Here is a 19,591-nt window from a genome sequence, read left to right as displayed (position 1 = left end):
CCCCATGGACTGGAGCCTGCCAGGCTCCTCTGTCCATTGATTTCTCAGGTCAGAATACTGGAGTGGGTAGCCTTTCCCTTCTCCAGGGGATCTTCTCAACCCAAGGATTGAACCCAAGCCTCCACATTGCAGGTGTATTCTTTACCATTTGAGCCACGAGGAAAGCCCAAGAATACTGGAGTGGGTGGCCTATCCCTTCTCCAGGGGAACTTCCCAACCCAGGAATTGAACCAGGGTCTCCTGCATTGCAGGCAGATTCTTGACCAGTTAAGCTACTAGGGAAGCCCCTTAATTACCATGGTTGTTATTTTATTTTCATCCCTTGCATCTCCTAAATGTTCTTATCTAGAAATTATTGTTTCCAAAAAAATTCAAGTAACCTTTGAAATATAGTCATCTTGATCTGTCATGACACTTGGCATTCTTTGAGAATTAGTAGTGATTGAATAGAGTGAAGATAAGATGAGGTGTGTGTATCTGTGATCCTTCTTGGAAACGAGACCAAAATTTTTCACTATAAATACAAAGTTGTATAAAAGCATGTGTGCAAGCATGTGCACATACACAAAGGTATGCATAAAGTAACACACTAGAAAGCATTTTTCGATAGTCAGGTATTGGAAGTTTGCAGAGGGTAAGTATTTATTCACAGTACTTATATAAAGACAATGTCAACATTCTTAATGATTTAGATGGCCTTCAAAACTCTTTCTCATCCTTCTCATACAGAAGACCCATATCCTTATTTATACATGGACTGATCTTGCTTGCTTTCCCCTGGTGATATCATATCTTGGATAAGTCTTTGAAAGGTAGCTCCCCAAACTCACAATTCATTTTTCCAAGTACTTTATTAGGAATTGGGAGTTTTCTGATCTTTAGGAGAACCCAGCATGATAACTTTCACCTTTCTAGTTCAGAAGATACAAATAGAACTTCAAAAATTCAAGTAGATTTTTTAAGTTGATCCCTTCCTATAATAAGGCAAGAAACTGCCTGGTCATGTTGACAGTATACTAAGGGCTAAGACTGAGCATAGATTGTGGAATATCTCAGGAACATGTTTAGGTAACATGGCTAGAGGTTTGGAGAAAAAGAAGGATGCATTTCTGTTGGTGGTGTTATTGTTCTGTTGATAAGTCATGGCTGACTCTTAGCGACCCCATCAACTGTAGCACGCTAGGCTTCCCTGTCCTTCACTATCTCCCAGAGTTTGCTCAAACTCATGTCCATTGAGTTGGTGATGCCACCCAGTCTTCTCATCCTCTGTCACCTCCTTCCCCCCTTGCCCTTAATCTCTCCCAATATCAGGGTCTTTTCTGATGAGTTGGCTCTTCCCATTAGGTGGCCAAAGTATTGGAGCTTCAGCTTCCTCATCAGTTCTTCCAATGAATATTCAGGGTTGATTGAGTTCCTGTAGGATTGACTGGTTTGATTTCCTCACTGTCCAAGGGACTCTCAAGAGTCTTCTTCAGCACCACAGTTTGAAAGCATAAATTCTTTGGCATTCAGCCTTCTTTATTGTCCAACTCTCACATTCATACAAGACTACTAGAAAAACCATAGCTTTGACTATATGGAACTTTGTTGGCAAAGTGATGTCTCTGCTTTTTAATACGCTGTATAGGTTTGTCATAGCTATTCTTCCAAGGAACAAGTGTCTTTTAATTTTGTGGCTGCAGTCACCATCCGCATTGATTTTGGATTCCTGTAACAATATGGTATTGCATCCTGAAACACATTTGAAACTATTAGAAAGCAAGCGGTTCAGAGTCATATTTCTACATTCTTTTAGATTCATTATAACCAAAGAATTGATGCTTTCAAACTGTGGTGCTGGAGAAGACTACTTAGAGTCTTTTGGACAGTAAGGAAATCAAATCTGTCAACTCTAAAGGAAATCACCCTGAATATTCGTTGAAAGGACTGATGCTGAAGCTCCAATACTCTGGCCACCAAATGGGAAGAGCCAACTCATCGGAAAAGACCCTGGTGCTAGAAACAATTATATACTACACACAACATATTTTATATAAATACATAAATGTACATACAAATACATAAACATATAGCCTCCTTTCTAGAATAAAATAGAAGTGTTTGGAAAACATGTTCATCAACTGTACCAGTTCTCAGAATATCTTGAAACAAAAAAAGAAAAGTTATCCAAAAATAAGAAGTTTCAACACAAGAGACTCTTTTCTATGAGATAAATTATTTCTTTGTATATCTTCCAGATGCCTAATATATTTTCATGATCCTACATAACATATATAGTGGATATAAAGACACAGATGGGTAAAGCATAATTCAACAAAGATGAGTGAATTAATATGAAATATGGAAGAAAAGTGTTTCATTTTCTTTGTCATATTAGAGTAGAAACTGACATGCTATGCTATTTATAGAATTGAAATAAGATTTTGAAATGTTACTTTTTTCTTCCGTTGTATATTTTTTGGAAAGCATAAGTCTCGATGAGCACAACATTAAAGTGTCATAAAACATGGAATCTAACCGAAGAAGTAGTTTTGTCTGTGAGCTTTTAAGTCCACATTGTTTATTGATTTTATCCTCTTTTCAAACCATATGTTAAGTTACAAATACTGAAATTGCTTCATTAAATCACATTTTTCTTCTTTTATGTGTCAGTTACCTATTAAGAACATATGTTATCTCGACACACTAATGCTTACTCCCAAGTCATTTATTATAAGCTTAATGCTCTGAAAAAAATAGAGAAATAAAAATGTCACCATGTTCTAGATGAAAATAAAATTTCATCACAATGACACTATGAACATTTGAAATTTAAAGCAAAGCCTATAATGATGTAATAACACATTCATAGAGTTCTTGGACATAAAGGGATATGTTAAAGAGCATTGGCAATGTATCTCCCTCCATGTGAAGTCATTGCTTAATCTTTACTTGATCTACGCAGCTAAGAAAACTTCAACCAAAGATTTGTGTTCATCGCAACTGATACTAGTTCCTTAAGTGGTATGATGGCTCAGAACTCACTCCCTTAATAAACAAACCATTTTTCATTTCCTTTTTTAATATAAGAGAATGTAGCATTTAAAAATAGATTTTATTATTAACTATATGAAGGTATGTATCTGTATCATTATCCTACCCATTCAATTTCCACTTTCTTCCTATTCATGTTTCTTTCCCTACATCTCCCATTAAGATGCCAGCATTTTGAATAGAGTTTCTCTTAAGAGATTTTTCTAATACAATATATGCATTTCCAATAGCAAATGAATGTTGAATCATATGCACAATAGGTTTCATCTTTCCAAACATAGAGACAAAGCAGTACTGTTGGAATTTTTCTGCTTTTGGGGCAGGGTGACGTAGGAGGAACTACTCTTTCAATTATACCATTTTTTTAAAAAAATGTTTCTCTAAAAAAAGAATTTGGTGCTAGTCCTTTTAGATATGATTCTTTACATGTGTCATATTTTCTGAGTTCATGTGCTGTGTATGCACCACCATGAGAAACAAATAGATATATAGTTAGTATTTGGTAGAAAAATGCAAAAGGTATAAATAATTTAGAATCACTAAATTCAAGCCATTCCTCCAAAGACGATGTGAAAATATGGCATTATTCTTTATATCATAGGAAATTTTAGTCTTCCAACCAAATCACGAAATCAATTCATCTACTACCATAGCTTCATGAGAATGAAATATAGCATCTGCACACCAGACCTTCATGACCAACTGAGGATAACAGATCATTTCCAGTTAAGATTCTCAGGGAAATTAAGTATACAGAGTGGAATTCCCTAAATTAGAATGTGCACATTATGAAGGCAGAAACAATTGTTTTGACCAGAAACAAAGGCTCCAGTGTTTCACAAGTTCAGCATAACAAAAACAAAGCTGCTTTTGAAGTCCTTGGCTCTGCTCAATTTCTCAGCTGTTTTATGGGAAATAAAAATTTCATTCCTTCAGTAAATTAAAATTTAACCTATATCCAAGTACAGATATATACCACACTTATATAAGTTGATTTTGTAATAATTGGATAATCTGAATCTACATAAATGCTTTCTAAAAAGCGTGAATTTACTAAGTCAACAACTAACTTTTAAATAATTTCTCATTATGATTTATTTATTGGTATGTTTTATTTGATCAAGGGTATAATCATATTGTCTCTACTTGAAAAATTTGTCTGTTGAATCCAGATAATCAAAACTAAGGAGGTTTTTGAAGAAAGCTGAAAAATATATGAGCTCAAGTTAAAGTGTCTTAAGGCAAAAAACCAGGAATAAAGGACAAGTTGGTAAGCTCTTGAGAATGTAATTTCTTAATGTGTATTACCTGATCAATAAAATGTGAATGAAAAACCTGTTTTGTCTCAAGTGATATGGCTCTTCATAATGGTATAAATGGAAATATTCTAGAATGAAATGAAATAGTTAAGAAAAAGTCTCCAAAAATGGTTTTAACGAGAAATGGCAATGCCATACAAATTTTTACTACATTTCTGATTCATGCATTGTTTTACAGACCTTATTTAATCACTGTGAACATTAAATGATGTATCTATGAATATTAAAAATATTATATATTTCTTCTTTAAATTAATCTTTTAAAAGTAACAAGGATTTGGATCTTACTGATGTTATAGTGTATGCAATGTAATAAGTTTAATTTGTCCTTTTAAAAAGATAATTTAGAGGTAAGATAGCCATTTATTTATCATACCTCAATGCTAATTACTTTACTTCTAATATATTCTTATGATCAAATTCAAAATCAGATCTTATTCACTTGAATTTACTCTAATTCCAAAAGTATAAACAGTACTCTATTCTCAACCTATTCCATATTATAAGAAAAGAGCCTGGACCTTATAAGTTAATCTTAAATACATCTTTAAACATAACAGTTTCAGAAATGTGTTTTTTAATTATAACCAGTGATTTACTAGAAGCCTAATAAATGAATGTAAATTGAATTGTATAAAGTAAAACTAAATCACTATGAAATCAGAACCTTTACAACATGTATTTTAATGAGAAAAATATGCAGTTTGGAAAGTCTGCATTTTTTTTTCATATAAAGTAATTTTTGCACCTGCAAGAAAATCTAAGTATAAAAAGATTTCATTTGGGTCATTTTGTCTAACTTCTGTATATGTTTTAGTTTTTGAAATGCCCTCAGTTTAAGTAAATACAAATAGAATTATTTTATTATGAGACACAATTTTAATACAGTTAAAAATTTAGTTGTGATTATTCTGCATATTGATATTTAAGTTTTTATTGATGTTGGAAAATGGTAGATTCTAAAATTCCAGGTATAGATGCTGTGCTCCAGGTTAAGAAAAAAGTTACTGTGCAAACTTTAATGATCACAAGGAAGCTTAGTTTTGATTAAGTCTATCTGAAAACCACATAAGAACATTATGACACCTTTTTCTCTATTTCATGTTGACAAATTAATTCCTAAACAGACTAACGACTTCAGAATCCTTGCTCTGATATATTTGGAGGTGTTACATTGAAATACATTATAATTGCAAAGGTATTAGCATATATTTCACTTGCCTAAATTTACTTATAGCAGATCAGAATGGAATCCAGAACATATAGTTTACTAGTCAGGTTTTGCAAATGTGCATAGAATTCAAAGAGGAATAGAGTAATCCCACTTTTGAATCAGCAACTCTTATCTACAGCCCTTAAAAACAAACAAACAACAACAAAAAAACTACAAGTTTAAATAACTCTAAAAATTCTGCTACCAAGAACTAAAACCTAACTCGAATTTTAAGAACATACAGCTGTAATATCATTACTTTTTTTATTATCAGGAATTAAAAGTTTACTATTTGTTTTTCTATATTTTGTCTCACTTGAATTCTTGAAAATGTCTTATAACTTCATATGCTTATTGCAAATTTTATTGTGAGAGATGTTTTCAGCAGGCCTTATTAACCTGTATAAGTATACTGAACTTTTGCTATAAAACTATGACAAGTCAGAAGGGAAACGATATAGGAATGAAGCAAAACAGGGTATTCTAGATTGCTTGTCATCTATTCAGTAGTAATGGAATGAAATTAAATTGTTCAAAACAAAATTAGAACTGGGTTGTCTTCATTCTTTCCCAAGTCAAATGTAATTGACAATAAATGTTGAGACATGAGGGCACATTGTAAACAAATGTGCAGTCTACCAAAGGAAGAAAGAAAAGAAGGATGCATAGGAGGGAAAGCAACAGAAGAGTTGTAACTATACATAACAATGTCAAGAAAAGTTAAAAAGATTTTTGTGATACTGTTTCAGTGAATATGCTATTAGCCACATACAAAGGTAATAAGAAAGACATGTAACTTTAGGAAACAGGAAACTTTTTCACAAGCAATATAAGAAATTAACCAGGAAGTTAATTAGGAAGAAATTTATTTAATCATCTCAGAGAGCATGGGTAGTTTTAAAAGGAGAAAATTAAATGTAATTTCCTTTCTTGGCAGGGTGGCCAAGCCACAAAGGCAGAAAGAAAATACAAGATCCCAAATCTCTTACAGAAAACTTAGATTTGGTAGGAACAAAGATTCTTTTTTTTTTTTTCCCCCATAGAAAGTGGGTTTAATTAATTTTGTATAATTCTTAAAGATCTTGTGCTCTGATTTTTGGGTGGTTTGCAACCTATTGACTTTCAAAGGCTGGTGTTAATTACTGTTAATTGGTTCCTGGTGGCTCTCAGAAACTAGTTAAAAACAAACAAACAAAAAAACTACAAAAATAAACAGGAGTTCTTGGAACATGGACTGACTAGATCTTGGGGGGAAAAGTAAACTATTTTTTTGAATATTTGAAGTAATCACCAAGGAGAGCCATAGTGCTCATAGTTCTACTGGAGATTATGATCCAATAACAAGATGACTAAATTAGGAGCATGTTCTTGTGAAGTGCTGTGAGAGTTTGTTTTGCAAAGATATAGCTAGGTGGACTTGAGAAACTTTTATGATTTGAAAGAAAGAATATTTATAATGAATTGCAGAAATTACACAGAATTAAAATTAGTGATTATAATTTTCCTAAATGGTAGACAGGAACAGATGAAAATAACAAAATAGAAAAATAAAAATTGAGAGCTATCACACAATAGAGGAGATTGTGCCACTAGAGCAATGGCTTTATGCATATATTCAAATAAATACATTTATTTTTACTAAGCATGGGAGTTAGCTCTTTTATATGTGAAGAAATTGTCAATATTCAAAGACAGTAAGTGGACATCATTGGGAGGAAGCAGTAAGATAAAGTAGGAGAGTTGAGGAAAAAATTTCTGACTACTCATGATGCCCTGATAAAGATGAATCTCATGACATGCACTGAACAGCACGGAAAATTCCCAGAAAACTTCCTATTGCTAAATCATGTGGATACAAATGATATGATCTTGGGAGCCAGAGGAGAATCTTTAGTTAGGCCTGTGAGGTTAACTGAAGACTTGGGAGAACATATTGCATTTTCATTCCTTCATTCCTACAAGTGAATTGGAAGGTGAATGTGATTCTAGGCTCTCCCTTCCTCCACCCTTATGATAGTTTTATAAGTTCTTGCAAATAGTTTGTTGTTTTTTGCGACTTCCCTGGTGGCTCAGATGGTAAAGCGTCTGCCTACAGTGTGGGAGACCCGGGTTCAAACCCTGGGTGGAGAAGATCTCCTGGAGAAGGAAATGGCAACCCACTCCAGTATTCTTGACTGGAAAATCCCATGGACAGAGGAGCCCGATAAGCCATAGTCCATGGGGTCGCAAAGAGTCGGACATGACTGAGCAATTTCACTTTCTTTCATTTTCATGTAGTTTTGGATGGTTTAGTGAAAGTGAAGTCGCTCAGTCGTGACAAACTCTTTGCAACCCCATGGACTGTAGCCTATCAGGCTTCTCTGACCATGGGATTTTCCAGGCAAGAGTACTGGAGTGGGTTGCCATTTCCTTCTCCAGGGGATCTTCCCAACCCAGGGATCAAACCTGTGTCTCCCGCATTCCAGGCAGATGCTTTTACTCTCTGAGCCACCAGGGAAGAGGCCTGAAGACATCTTTGAGATAAATATGTTTCCTTTATCACTAAATACCTGGATGACATTGAATAAGTTACTTAATTTCCCCAGACTCAGTTACCATATTTATAATATGGCAATAAAAATAGTAGGCTTCCCTGGTGACCCAAACAGTAAAGAATCTGCCTGCAATGCAGGAGACGCAGGTTTGATTCCTGTGTTGGGAAGGTCCCCTGGGAAAAGGGAATAGCTACCCACTCCAGTATTCTTGCCTGGAAAATTCCATGGAGAGAGGAGCCTGGTGGGTTACTACAGTTCATGAGGTGGCAAGATTTGGACATGACTGAATGACTAACACTTTCAGATTTTTTCTTTTCACGATGATGATGAGAGAATTAAAGGAGAGAATTCTCAATTCCCATCATACAATAAATGCTTTAAAAGATTAATTTTATTATGATTATTCCAGGTTTTTATAGGTTCATCTATAATGTTATAAGTCATATTTGAGCAACTGTTCTGAAAATATCAGAAAGATCCAGGAACTATTTGACAGAATTGTTTAACAATGAATATGATGGTAGCCAAGGGCAAATATATCATTGAGAGCTCATCCTTATCATACTTTCTAATCTCACCTTTCAGTCATGGATTTTTATGAAAATTTACAGCCTTGAAGTTTCACATGGACAAACACATATGGAATCTCCTTCTACATTTTTAATAGAATTATGTTAACTATTAGCATTTACATACTTACATAGAACTGTAAAATTTTCCCTGGTAATTTTACATTTCCATCAACCAGCTTTGATTTATTTATCTATTTTTTTAGATTAATGATGCACATTACAATGTGACACAATAACGATGAAAACATAATTCAAACAACAAACATAAAGTAATTGCTCATGTACATGAAAATGGATTAATGAAATAAACTATACCATAAATGAATGTTAGCTGAGACAAAGTAACCAATTCAATATGTTCAATATCTGAACATATTTTAAGAATGTAACAACTAAGACTATTATGAGAGTTCTGTGAAAAATTAAACTTCTACATTCTTTTTGTCTATTATACATTCACAAATTTGCTTCACATGTGTTTTCTCAGAAGCAATCAATCTGTCTACAGACTCTGCAACGGTAACCAAGTGTTGGAGGAGCACTCTGAAAACTTTGAGCTATTCCAGGGAATGCGCAGAGAGAGACACACACCCTGTGCCTGCATGAAAGAGACATCCATTCATTAATCTAGGTAGGGAAACATGCTACAGATCAAACGGATGAGGGAAAGATGGGAAAATTACAAATTAAACAGCAGTATGGGAGGGTACCATGGAGCAACAGCCGGAGGAAGGAAATGGATGACGTGTCCTGACACAGATCACCAAGGTGCCTCACAGGCCAAACACAGTAAGTAGCAATGGGAGAGTCAGTCTATGCACATCTGCTGAAATTCTCTTTCAGCAAAGTCACATCATCTGACAAGTTCCTGACACACCTTATTGAAAATTCCACCCATCAAAGATAAAGGAAATGAATTATTTGGAAAATGACTACTATGGGTCTAATTCTAACCAATAAAAAACTGATTCATCAGGTGAGAGAAATAGGAATCCTAGAAGAAAACAGTTCAGTGGCCTAAAATTCCATGATAGCCCAGAAGATGGAGACTGGATTCTCACTCTTTTCACCATTGGACATTGGGTAATACACATCTATGTCTCAAAGGCATCACTGACAGAATATTTGCTTCTGTTGTTTTCCCACTCCATTAAAAAAAGGTTTTTTTTTAAAAAAATAGCTTTATTTAGATCTAACTTCCAGTCATTTTAAAAATGAGAATATATGTAGATATTTTAATTGACCACTTTAAACATTTAATTTCACATCCTTTTGCATTCAACTTTATAACATATATGTTTCCACTTAATCAATGTGATTAACCTAGTTTGAATGGTTACATAATAATAAACCTTGCAGTTTAGAGAATTTGGTGACTTACTTTCACACCTCTTATAGTCCTGCTTAATTATGTAATAACAAATGCTGCTTTTGTGACACTGTTATTCATCCCTCCTTGTATGGATCTGATTGATTTAGGACAATGGTTCTCAGAGTGTGAGCTAGAGAATCTCAGGTTTCCTCAATAAGTTTTCAAGGGCTTTGCAAATTCATAATTACTTTCAAAATAATATGAAGATCTAATCTGCCACTTTCGCTCTCATTTTCTGGTAAGCGCACAGTGCAGTTTTCCAGAGGTTATAGATAGGGCTGTCACCACAAATTGAATACAGATGCTGATATGAGAACCAATCTATTAAGCCAGATATTAAGGAAATGTGTAAGAATGTAAAACAATGCTACATTCTCACTAGTTGATTTTGGAGATTCATTTTCATTCAAATAGGTATTTGTGTTAAAATGTGATGAATGTCTTACAATTTTAAAAAAAGTAATAAATATATATTTTTAAATGTCTCTATTTTAATTTCTATTATAGCACATATTTATAGACATAAACAAAACCTCTTAGGATCTTCAATAATTTTATATATATATATATACACACACATATATATATATGTGTATGTATATATATATATATATATATATATAAAGAGGTCCTGAAACCAATACTTTTTTATGGTAACAAAATCCTTTGTCATAGTCCTTAAAAACTCTTTGTCTTAATTTTTAGTTTGCACATGAATATTGGTTAAATAAATATTGAATATTGGAAATTGGAATATGAATATTGGAAAATATAGACACATAAATACAATTTTTTTCAAATGAAAGTTTAATTCTGTGTTATCAAATGTTTACTCATTTCCTTACAATTTATTTTAGTCATTTAGGATTAGAAATCCATGATCTTTTTGGATTTAAGCTATGTTCATTTATTTTTCTAACATTCTAATTGTTTGAATTTTTTGTATTTATTTTAGCCACAAAAGAAGAACATTGTTTTATGGAATAAGAAACAAAGTATTTTATAACCCAAGATGTATTTCATTGTGTGATACAAGAATCTAAACACTTACATTTTCTAAACAGCAAAAACCAATATTCTATTAGCATTACTGTGCTGTTGGGTTTTGTTGTTGTTGTTGTTTTTAATTAATAATTACAGATGAGAGGTAAAATTCTTTCTCTAAGAAGGAGAAAAGAAAAATTCAAGAGTAATTTCTGTGAGCAAAAGAAGTTAGTAAATTCTAAATAGATCTTTCCGGTCAGGCAGGCCCTGAGGACAGAGACCTTGAAAAGCAAGAGGGAAAAAAAAAACAAAACCACACTACAAGAGGGGAGAGAAAAAGGTGGAACTGTAGAATTGTTTGCATTCTTCTAACCACAAGAATGAGGGCAGTTACAAACACAGAAGGCTTCAACCAAAGAGAGTTACAATCCTTGATCAAAGCTGAGCTGTGCAGGAAGCCAGCAGAAGGATGCTGCCTCACCATTACTTTCTGGTTATGACACTCCAAAGAGAATTAAAACATATGACAATTAGATAATAATAATAATAATTAGGATTAGAAATGGAGCTGAGAGTCAGTTCAACCCTGCAGAGAGAACTGAGGGATGCTTAGGTAGAGTTTGTGCCACAGGAAAATAAATGATATGACAAGGAAGAATTATACTCATATTCCCTTTAGCCTGCATGCTGGAGAGAACACTGTCTTACCCAGGCTACTGAAATATTTGTGGTTGGAAGGGAACCCCCACATATTTAGAGTTTGGAACTAAAGAACAATTACTCTTGGTGTCTTTAAGGTTAGAATAGTCTAGTATGAGAGCACTTATTTTGTGTTCTTTGCCCTCATTATAGGTATGCCCACTTTATACTTGAAAAAGAGACAAGATTAACTTGCTCAAAGACACATAGCTCTTTTGAGGTGAATCTATGCTTCAAGATCTTATCTCTTAGACTCCAAAAATTATTTCCCAAATTAGTCCTTCACTTTTGGAAGACTCTTTCTTCTCAAACTAAGTTCAGTTATATCTAATACTCTCTTACTGTCATTTTTTTCATTGATATGCTCATTTATTTTGGTAACCACACTTTTATTGTGGTGACTTCTAGTTACCCCTTATTACTCACCAAATTCATATTTTATTATGTCCTTATCTTTAGAAACAACTTCAGAATAACTATAAGATATTCCTAAATGAATTATACATTTAACATATTTACTTCTATAAGCAGAATCAGAACTACTCTATGATACTAAGATCCATATAGGCATTATAAGATAATATTTCTCTAAGAGTTTAATAAGTAATTCTAAGAGTTTGTGAATAAATAATATACCTGTGATCAGAAATATGAATTTTAGCTCATGTTTGAAATATTTTATCTTGAAAGAGATAGAAAATTTAAACTAACAGAATTGGATCCATTACTGTTCATCTAAATCATCTGAATATTATGTTTATGAGGAAAAATGAAGGCTCTCCACTGCTTTTGAAAGCTCACATTGAAGCTAGCACAGACAAATTTGTTCAAAAAAAACAAAAAAAAAATCATTTTTTTCATGATGAGGTTGAGAAAACAGAAGAGAGATATTCTGCTCCTTGGTTTATAATATCCCTCATGCCCCCATGTCCAGATGGAGAAGGAAGCCAAAGACTTTCTTTTTCTTTAATTATTGATTTACTGTAGCTGATTATCTAATTTGATCAATTAGCCAGAAGAATACATTATAGAGTCACAAAAATGAAATTTACATCATCATATATTTATTAAGAAACTAGTAGGTGCCACATACCCATATGTAGGCCCACATTTAGTTTTGAGTAAAGCAAAAATCTTTTATCCTCTTATAAATTTGACAGTCTAGTGGAGAAATAGAGGCATTAAACAATTACTAGTGAAAGAAAGTGTACGAAAAAGTGTTATTAACATATCAATTATGATGACATGCTCAATATTCATTTTGTAATACAGTAAAATACTCATTTTTAAATATAACCAATTATGTTTCTGAGCAAACTACCATAGTAGAAACTGTATCTTTGCTGTCTAGTTCTTACTCGGGCTTGTATGACTTTGTAGGTCACAACTGTATTTCATGCCCAATCAAGCAAGAACATGGAACACACATTTTTTCTGCCTTAATAGATGAGTATTCCAAGGCAGAATGACTTCAAGTTCCCTCAAGAGATTTACTTGGTTTTTCATAAACAACAACTGAAAAGGTTTTTGTGTGCAATCAAAATCCACATGTCGTTTTCTAGGTTTTGTAAGACAACAGGCATAGTGGTAGGTATTTTTCAAAAACTAACCATATTAAAATGGTGATTAAAATTAATTTTCTTGGTTATATAGGATTTCTCATTGTGGTCTCATTTAATGATGGCAGAAACTTACTAAGGGTTTATTAAGCAGGTCAATGCTCTAAATAATTTACATATAGCTCATTCAATTGACAAAAGACAACACAAAACAAAAATTACAAGGGAGGCTCATCTCATCCCAAGTTTAGTTTCCATACAAAATGAAGTCCTGAGAATTTAAGTAACTTACTACTTGACAATGTTGTTAATTGCTGTTCAGTCGCTAAGTGGTATCCAACTCTTTGTGACCTCACGGACTGCAACATGCCAGGCTTTCCTGTCCTTCACTATCTCTTGGAGTTTTGAAATACATCTGTGAACCTATTAATCCTACTGTCCTCTCTCCTAGACAGGAAAAATGGAGTGCCTTTTCATACAGACGAGAAGGGAAGGGATACATCTGGAATAATGAGTAGACCTAGACACATACAGGTAGAGAGAGATCAGGCTGGAACAGCAGGCTGAAATCCAAGTATGAAATACAAAGGTTAGGTTTAAGAGATTGGTCTTAAATCTTTGAGAGCCATATGATTTTCCTTAGCCAAATCTACAACTTGTTTTTTTTTTTAAACGGTCTATAAGAAGTCTTAGGTTTATAAAATATTAGACCTTAGTAACATGACAACAAATGCATAGTAATTTTACACATACTCTATACACAGCACTACAAATAAAAACATGACTAAGGCAGAGTAAATGCTCCCAAGGATATTATGGTTTTGTTGAGTAAACACTGAGTCATGATGTAATGCTATAGGTGCTGTGAAAAATGTAACACACACAGTATTTAAGCTTATAAATAATACAATATAATATTTTAAAAATATAATAAGAACTTCAAAAAGTCTGTTTTTTTTGTTTAAAGAATAGAATGAAAATTAATTTAATGTACTTTTAGTGATTCTTGCGCACCAGAATAGATTGGAGTTTCTGAATAGGAGCCAGTAATTTCTCACTGTATATAAACTTTTTTTTTGCAATCGAAAAGAGGTGACTTGTACGTCAAACTTACTTCTGGAATTAAACCATTGTTTTCTCTAGATGAATTGTAATTAAAAGCAAGTTATTTATCTTTGTGATAAGGGTTAAAAGGATAAAGATCATTTTAAAACCAATGTGATTATTTTGTACATCATTTACATATTACATTGCTGTGTCAGAATTTTGATTTATTAGTTTCATCTTTTGTTGTTTTGGTCAAAATCACATCATACTTTCACAATTTTGTTACAAAATGAAAATCCAGATGTTTTATATTTGAAGGTTTTATTCCTCAAAACACTGAATCTAATCTTATCTCAGAGATGTGTAGCCAAATGATAACAGAAAGTATTTTCCAGTGAAAAATGTGTTAATTAAAACACTTTTGAGAATATTATGTTAAACATTTAGGTAAGGCATTTATTTTTGTACACGTTTACTTTTACTATCCTTTATATTGATCTTTCTGTCTGCCCTCTAATTGATGAAGATACCAGGCAGGTGGAAACTTCCTGGTGGGAGAGACTAGCAGTGGGTAAAACTGGGTATGCCTAATTCAATTAAACTATGAGCCATGCCATGTAGGGCCACCCAAGATGGATGGGTCATGGTGGAGAGTTATGACAAAATGTGGTCCACTGGAGAAGGGGATGGCAAACCACTTCAGCATTGTTGCTTTGAGAACCCCATGAGTATAAAAAGGCAAAGATATGACACTGAAAGATGAACTCCCCAGGTTGGCAGGTGCCCAATATGCTACTGCAGAAGAGTGGAGAGATAGCTCCAGAAGGAATGAAGAGACTGAGCCAAAGTGGAAACAGTGCTCAGTTATGCATGTGTCTCATGGTGAAAGTAAAGTCTGATGCTATAAAGAACAATATTGCATAGGAACCTGGAGTATTAGGTTCATGAATCAAGGTAAATTGGAAGTGGTCAAGCAGGAGATGTCAAGACTAAACACTGAAATTTTAGGAATCAGTGAACTAAAACAGACTGGAATGGATGAATTTAATTCAGAAGACCATTATATCTACTACTGGGGGCAAGAATCCCTTAGAATAAATGGAGTAGCCCTCACAGTCAACAAAAGAATTTTAACTACAATACTTGAGTGCAATCTCAAAAAAGACAGGAATGATGTTGGTTTGTTTCCAGAGCAAACCATTTGGTATCACAGTAACCCAAGTCTATGCCCCAACCACTAATGCTGAAGAAGCTGAGCTGAACACTTCTCTGAAGATCTATAAGACTTTCTAGAACTAACACCCAAAAAAGATGTCCAGACTATTGCCAAGAGAATGCACTGGTCATAGCAAACATGCTCTCCCAACAACACAAGAGATGACTCTACAAGTGGACATCATCAGATGGTCAATACTGAAATCAGATTGATTATATTCTTTGCAGCTAAAGATAGAGAAACTCTATACAGTCAGCAAAAACAAGAGTGGGAGCTGATTGTGACTCAGATCATGGCTCCTTGATGTGATCTATAGCTCCTTATTGCCAAACTCAGACTTAAATTGAAAAAGTAGGAAAAACCACTAGACCTTTCAGGTATGACCTAAATCAAATCCCTTATGATTATACAGTGGAAGTGACAAATAGATTCAAGGGATTAGATCTGATAGAGTGCCTGAAGAACTATGGACAGAGGTTCATGACATTGTACAGGAGACAGTGATTAAAACCATTCTCAAGAAAAGAAAGTGAAGTCGCTCAGTCGTGTCCAACTCTTTGCGACCCCATGGACTGTAGCCCACCAGGGTCTTCCATCCATGGAATTTTCTTTTTCTCAAGAAAAAGAAATGCAGAAAGGCAAAATGGTTGTCTGAGGAGGCCTTACAAATAGCTAAGAAAAGAAGAGAAGTGAAAGGCAAAGAAGAAAGATACATCCATCTGAATGCAAAGCTCTAAAGAACAGCAAAGAGAGATAAGAAAGCCTTCCTAAGTGAACAGGGTGAAAATATTGAGGAAAAGAAACAATAGAATGGGAAAGACTACAGATCCGTTCAAGAAAATTAGAGATACCAAGGGAAAATTTCATACAAAGATGGGCTTGATAAAGGACAGAAATGGTATGGACCTAATATAAGCAGAAGACATTAAGAAGAGGTGGCAAGAATACACAGAACTGTATAAGAAAGATCTTAATGACCCAGATAACCATAATGGTGTGATCACTCACCTCGAGCCAGACATCCTGGAATGTGAAGTCAAGTGGGCCTTAGGAAGCATCACTATGAACAAAGCCAGCGGAGGTGATGGAATTCCAGCTGAGCTATTTCAAATCCTAAAAGATTCTGCTGTGAAAGTGCTGCACTCAATATGTCAGCAAATTTGTAACTCAGCAGTGGCCACAGGATGGGAAAAGGTCAGTATTCATTCCAATCCCAAAGAAGGTCAATGACAAAAAATATTCAAGCTACCACACAATTGCACTCATTTCACATGCTAGCAAAGTAATTCTCATAATTCTCCAAGCTAGACTTCAACAGTATATGAACCAAGAACTTCCAGATGTTCAAGCTGGACTTAGAAAAGGCAGAGGAACCAGAGATTAAATTGCCAGCATCCGTTGGATCATAGAAAAAGCAAGAGAGTTCCAGAAAAACATCTACTACTGCTTTATTGATTATGCTAAAGCCTTTGACTGTGTGAATCACAATAAACTGTGGAAAATTCTTCAAGAGATGGGTATACCAATTTCTGTCCAGCAAAACCTGTATGAAGGTCAAGAAGCAATACTTAGAACCGGACATGAAAACAATAGACTCATTCAAAATTTGGAAAGGAGTACGTCCAGGCTGTATATTGTCACACTGGTTATTAACGTACATGCAGAGTACATCATGAGAAATGCCAGGCTAGATGAGGCACAATCTGGAATCAAGATTGCCAGAAGAAATACCAGTAACCTCAGATATGCAGACGACACCACCCTTATGGCAGAAAGTGAATAAGAACTAAAGAGCCTCTTGATGAAAGTGAAAGAGGAGAGTGAAAAAGCTGGCTTACAATTCAACATTCAAAAACTAAAATCATGGCATCTGGTCCCATCACTTCATGGCCAATAGATGGTGAAACAGTAGAAACAGTGACAGGCTTTATTTTCTTGAGCTCCAAAATCACTGCAATGGTGACTACAGCCATGAAACTAAAAGATACTTGCTCCTTGGAAGAAAAGCTATGACAAACCTAGACAGTTTTAAAGGTCCATCTATTCAAAACTATGGTTTTACCAGTATTCATGTATGGATGTGAGTGTTGTACCATAAAGAAAGCTGAGCATCAAAAATTGGTGCTTTTGAACGGTGGTGTTGGAGAAGACTCTTGAGAGTCCCTTGAACTGCAAGGAGATCAAATAAATCAATCCTAAAGGAAATCCATCCTGAATATTCATTGGAAGGACACATGCTGAATCTGAAGCTCCAATACTTTGGCCACCTCATGAGAAGAACTGACTCATTAGAAAATACCCTGATGCTGGGAAAGATTGAAGGGATGAGGGGAAAGGGAAGACAGAAAATGAGATAATTGGATGGCATCACTGACTCAATGGACATGAGTTTGAGTAAGCTCCGGGAGATGGTAAAGGACAGGGAAGTGTGGCATGCTGCAGTCCATGGGTTGCAAAAATTGGATATGACTGAGCAAATGAACAACAACAACATATTGCTCTTACCTTGTTTATTATATCATATGTATATGATATTTTATATATAGATATATACACTTTATCTCTTCTTCTCTCTTGGTATTTGTGTCTATACAGTGACTAGATTTTAGCTTGATGATGTATCTTTAGTTAAAATAGTCTTTAAAAATTACATCCTTCCTTGAAACTGAAGTTATCACTAGAGTACAATATTAATCCATCTCATTTAGAATTATATTATTGTTGTTCTGCCTGAAAACAATAAACCCACTTTGCCAAAATTGCATCCCAATAGAAATAAATAATTATAGAGATGAACATATAAAACATACAAACATATCTGGAGTCCAAGTAAAACCTCAAACCAGCTTGGAGCCAGACATTTTACAGTTTAATATGTCTGGAAAGTTCTTTTAAAAAATGTATTTTAATATCCTGTATCTATATGGAGTTATTTCTAGGGGATTTTTACCAAATGTGCATTATCATTGTTTTTGGGAGTCAAATAGAAGAATTATGTTCAATAGTGTGCAGGAATTAATAATAATGTTCTGTTGAAAATGTCTTTTGGATTTTAAAATACTTTATTCATCAATTTCATGATACCAAGAAGAAAAGTAATATTCATCATTGTTTCATGAAGAGAAACTGAGTGTTTATGTTTCCTACAATAAGCTGCAGACCTGGGAAAAAAGAAAAGCTTCATCTTTGGATGCTTAGACCAGAAAATCTTTTTAAGAAATATCATATTAAATGATATTTTATTATGATTAAAAAAATTCCATTAAACCCCAACTTTGCAAACTAGAAAGGACAAATGGATGTCTCCAGGTATTTGAAAATATTCATTTATTCAAAATAAATTAATTGAAGATATAGTATATGCCAAAGGTAACCAGGGTGCTGTGACTAAAGTGACAAACAAAACAAAGGCTTGACATGCACAGATGTTTCATTTTTTTTAATGTGGTGACAGACAATAAACGAATGACTGAGTAATATAAAATATAATGTCAGGTAGTAATAAGTGTCATAATTACAAATAAAACAGTGTGACTAGATACTCAGTGATAGGGATACATATTTTGAGACTGGATGGGGAAGGCTTCTCTAATGTGTGATGAAGTTGAGGGATGAGCAGTGCTCATATCTGTGATGGGGCACTGCTTTGTCATGGTCAAGGGGCAGCAAGGAGGCCAGCCTTGTTCAAGCGGAAAGAAAAGCAGGAGACATGGGGGGGGGAGTGGTCTGAGTCAAAGCATGAATGTCATTAAGTATAAGCCTGGATTGTACTTGAAACTGCAAAAGGGCTTCATTGGCATGTTTGGACAATGAAATTTTCATATTGACATTTAAAATACTAATTCTAGCTGCTGTGGGGAGACTGCAGTGTAGAGGGAAAAGTGAAAGCAGTAAGTTTACTTGAGGTGAAAGATGATGGCTTCTGGACAGAAGAATGAGAGAAGTATTGAGGAATGGAACATTTAATTTGTATAGAAAAGCTATACAGTTAAAAGTCATTTTCAACTATTAGTATTTCAAAAGCAAATAGCTATTTCCTGAGT

This window comes from Giraffa tippelskirchi, chromosome 10 (assembly GCF_054371585.1).
Source record: "Giraffa tippelskirchi isolate mGirTip1 chromosome 10, T2T-mGirTip1v1.2.pri, whole genome shotgun sequence".
NCBI lineage: Eukaryota > Metazoa > Chordata > Mammalia > Artiodactyla > Giraffidae > Giraffa > Giraffa tippelskirchi.
Note: the sequence above shows the minus strand (reverse complement) of the source record.